A 4,780-nucleotide genomic window follows, 5' to 3' on the forward strand; every position below is an offset into this window, starting at 1 on the left:
GTGTGTGTGTGTGTGTGTGTGTGCGCGCGCGCGCGCGCGCGTTTGTGTGTGTGTTAAAGTGAGCCTGAATAAAATGCGATGGAAAACCTTAATGGCTCCATCACCGAAATCACTGCCTTCTAAAGTGTTATTCGTACTATTTTTAATCCTGCATTTACTTTTGTTCGGCTTGGAGAAAATGAAGTTATTAAAACATGTTTCTTTTGTATTTATTTGTTTACTCTCTAAGTGAAACCTGAAGCCCAACAGAAGCCTCTTTTCTCCGTTTGTCAGCTCAGAGAGCCGCTGACAGCCTCACACTGGGCCTGTGTGTTTCTGTCTGCCTCTGAATACAAGGTGGCGAACTCTCCCACGGCGGGGAGTGCGCGCCTTTTCGGAATTAGCCACGCGGCACGCCTTGCGCTTTGAGCTTGAACTTGACCAGAGGAATGCGGCTCGTGGGAACGGCGGCTCGAGGCTGCCCTCCTCCATTCAGGGCCGGTGTCAGCCGTGATTAGCATAAAACCCAGCCCGCCTCAAATTAAGGCACGAGGACTCGGGCTCGCGGTCCCCCTTTCACACCAGGCAGAGGAGGAATTAACAGGTCTCTGTGTGCGCGAGCCTGCCGCGGTAAGAGCTTCATTATTCACAACTTTTACAAAGCCCACACACACACACACACACACACACACACACACACACATGGTTTGTGACTTAGCCTCGTTTTCTGAACTTTTTTGTCACTAACTTTAGCATTATTACTTCTTACTGATTTTGTTTTTTATTTTTTTTTAAATCAACTTTGAACTTATTCCAATGTTTGAATCTGATCAAATAATTGATCTTAAATTGAAATGTTATGTAAAAATTTGTTGCTGTTTCTATTTTTCATAATTGGGAATCTAAAGATACAAAACAAGCCCTTTTAGTGAGATAAAAAAAATTGTTACTTAAATTCAGTTGACTTGTTTTAGATTAAATGACTCATAAATTAACTTATGTTTAGTTCAAAAGTGTTGCATGTTGACATTATTCTGTTTCTCAACCTTTCATATTGTTGCCTGAACTCTGGTTTGCATTAGAATGAACTACATGAATTAGAGAGGCAATATTTTATTTTAAAATCACACTTAGCTTTAAGTGTCTTTGCTCTATTTTTTTACTCACATAAAGTACATAACTTCTGTCCAAGCAAAAGCTTTAAAACATTAAAACTCTCAACCCCAAAAAAGTAATAATAGTAGAACACTCTTCTTTGCTATAATTAGTTTATAGTTAGTTTACTCCACCTTAAAAAGTTGTCTGAGGTTGTATCTTGAACTGTTTTGTTTCTTTTTTTGTGTGTGTGTCTAATACAACCAATGCAGAGATAACATGCACCATTCTGCTTTAATAAAACAGATATAAATGGCAGCATAAACACTTGATACAAAATGACATTTTGCTCACTGGCGATTGTCATTTACTTCACTCAGTTTAGACCGATCAGATATCTAATTCATTCGAAATGGATAAACAATAAAATACTTATGGAAGAATCTTTATTTGATGCTAAATCTTATGATTGAAGTTTATTTAAGCAGCAATAGCTCACAAGATGAAACAATGTTGCTTATTTTGTGTGGAAGAGAACATTGCAGTCATCCCTAAAAGATGTTTCCAAAACACAGTCATATTTGCATAATTTTAAAATTATTCAAAATTGAAAAGCACCAGTACAATAACCTGTCATCAGAAAATAAAGATTAAATATTTAAGTGTTATTTCAGTCGCTAAAGGACTACTTATAGCTTTAAGGCAACTGTTGAATGCATTAAATTAACTGCTCAAAGAAATTCAGGAAATATATAACTCTGACGCTGGGGTCGCCTTTCAGGTGTTTGTTCAAATAAAAGAGTTGTTGTTATAATTAGCATGGTGGTGGTGGTGGTGGTGGTACTTAGAAATCAATTCTCAAGTACAGTTCCATTACTAAAGAAATGCTCCCCAAAATACAGTTTTCACAACAAAATTCCAACATTGTATTGTAATGTGTAGAATACAGTTTACAAAAGAATCAAAAACTGAACATAAAGTAAATTAACTCTTGATAATAGAAATAAGAGAAAGAATCAAGACTGTCAGGCCAAAATTATAGAAATTAATTTATCTATATTCAGTTAAAGGCAGAGTGATCTTAAATAATGTAGTGTGAAGCCTGTAGACTCTGTGGAGTCTGAGGATAGAAGAGCTGAAATTCACAGACTTTTTTTTCCTGTAAATGATGAAAATGACACATTCCTCCAATAAACATCTATTTTAGTTAGTTGGAAATAGTCTTAGAATTGATCACGAGAACAGCAGAACCAATGAAGATAATAATAATAATAATAATAATAATAATAATAATAATAATAATAATAATAATAATAATAATAATAATAATAATAGTCTTACTTTTAATATTAATATCAGGTTCAACAGGTGAACCTTTCAAGTAAAGAGTAAAATAATGCTACAATATTTTTTCTCTTCTTTTTTTTCGATTAAAACCATGAAACAATCCTAAGCAGTTTAGTAATAACTGCAGATTGATTTATTTTTTCTTTACATCAATGGTAATTTGTGTTTTTTTTCTTGCTCCTACTACTGTTTTTGTTGTTCTGTTTTTCCATTGAAACACATTTTGTGAAAAATATATTGCTTTTAGCTGATGTTATCGTGGTTACGTTTATTTGTCTCTGGGAAGTTTGGTGGTTTAATTCTTGGTTACTCTGAAATTAAGAAGTCTACAGTGTTTTTCCTCACCGACGTGTGGCGCTGTTTCACAATATGGAGTTTGCCTTATTTTACTGTAGGCTGCTCTTTAGTTAAGATGTCCTGCTTTTTTCTTTTTTTTTTTTTAAATGCACATGCCGTTCTTATTTGAATAATTTTCTAATTAATCCCTGAAGTGGTTTATTTTACTTATACTACTGATGTATCAGACACAATTTGTGCCTAAAACAGAAAATAATAATGATTTAGTTACGATTTTTTTGTAGTTTTAGCGTTAACTAAATATATATGTGTATAAATAGTTATTGTATATATTAAATCAAATAAAATGTCCGGTCCCTTTCCTTAATAATGTGTATTTGGCCAGCAGTTTTGCAGTTCAGCCTTCCACTCAGTGTTTTAGTGAATTTTATTTTATCTTTTTTTCCCGACAGCAGAGATACAGAATTAGAGGCTGCATTGAATCCAGCCTAACTGTGACCTCCCTCTTTCTGTCAGATTAGATGGATCTAAGTTCAGTAAGTTTGTGACACTGAACCGCAGAAATGTCAGCTAATGACTACGGATTATGATTAATTAATTCTGGCAGTACGCATCTATATATGCTTTAAAACGCGTAATGATGTTTTTATTTAGGCATTTTTCGTGACTCACTTGTTTATTTTTTATATCACATTCTTCACCACGTGATCATTTTAAATTCTCCTTTATTTCAAAATAAAACCCTCAAAATGTCTATTTTTGTCTGCTTTGAACCTCTTTACGTCCATAAAAATTATTAATCCTCCTCTATGACACATTTGATAGGCCACGCGCCGTCTGTACGCCCTCCTCCTTCCTCTATACTCATCCTCATCTTCATCATCATCACCCTTCCCGGCTCCTTCCCATTTCTCGCTCTTTCTCTGCTGTCTTCAGCCGCAGCTCCTCTTTGACCCGCTCCATCCGGTAAGAAATTATCCATTTCTTTTCCCTTCATCATAATAATAATTTTCGTGGCTATAGATGTCTGTCGAGGATGTTAGCATAAGGGTAGGTTGTTGTTAAGCAGTGTTGCTTCTTTTAAAAGAGCAGGATTGACAGTGGAAATATGATGTGAACTCAGCTGTAAAGCCATAAAAAAATGGCTTAATTATAAGCTTTTGTCATATTTTAAATGGCTGGAAAAAAAAGCGAGATGTACTGGATTTATTCCCAAGTTTTGCAGGTTTCTTTTTTTTTTTTTTTGAGAAACACAATTGTGACAAAGCATAACTAAAAACATTAAAGCATTCACCAGCTGATCTTGTTTTCTTGATCCGCACACACACATTACTTTTTCTATTTACCTGCCAATTAGTTTTAAACAAACTGCAATGTGTAATGAGGGCCTCCGCTGCCATGTGCTGATGTGGTGTGAGAGGGAAGAAGAGGAGGAGGATGAGGAGGATGAGGAGGCCCCAGGCATCGCTGCAGTGCAGAGTTCAGCAGGGAGATATTGTTGTGAGCCTGGGAAAGTGTAGCGGGTCTGACGCCAGACTCTGTAGAGTTGAGGTGAGGGGGGGACCCGGAGGATCCCAGACCGGATTGTCATGTTAATTTCCCCTCGGTGCGTTGTTGAACTTGATGTTGACTTCTTTCTTTTCTCTCTCTCTCTCTCTCTCTCTGCTCTCCCCCCCCCCTTCTGAAAGGGGGTGGAGGAGGGGGTCTCTCTCTCTCTCTCTCTCTCTCTCTCTCTCTCTCTCTCTTTCACGCACACACACCAATATCTATAAGTTAAATATATATTTTTTAAAATTCTACTAACTTTAGGTTTAAAGAAATTCATTTAACCCTATAAAGCATAATTTTCCAATAAGATAAATTACCTGAAGATTGCATGACAGCAACTAAAGTTTCTTCCAAATATCAAAAACATTTCCGTATATATATATATATATTAAGCTCTTATAAAGGTGATTAGATCACAAACAGCATATCCTGCGTCCAGTGAAGTTTGTTGCTTTAATTGTCGATGGATATAAAAAAAAAATAAATAAATAAATAAATAAATAAATAATAATAA

The sequence above is a fragment of the Poecilia formosa genome, unplaced genomic scaffold, assembly GCF_000485575.1.
Source record: "Poecilia formosa unplaced genomic scaffold, Poecilia_formosa-5.1.2 Scaffold354, whole genome shotgun sequence".
Lineage (NCBI taxonomy): Eukaryota > Metazoa > Chordata > Actinopteri > Cyprinodontiformes > Poeciliidae > Poecilia > Poecilia formosa.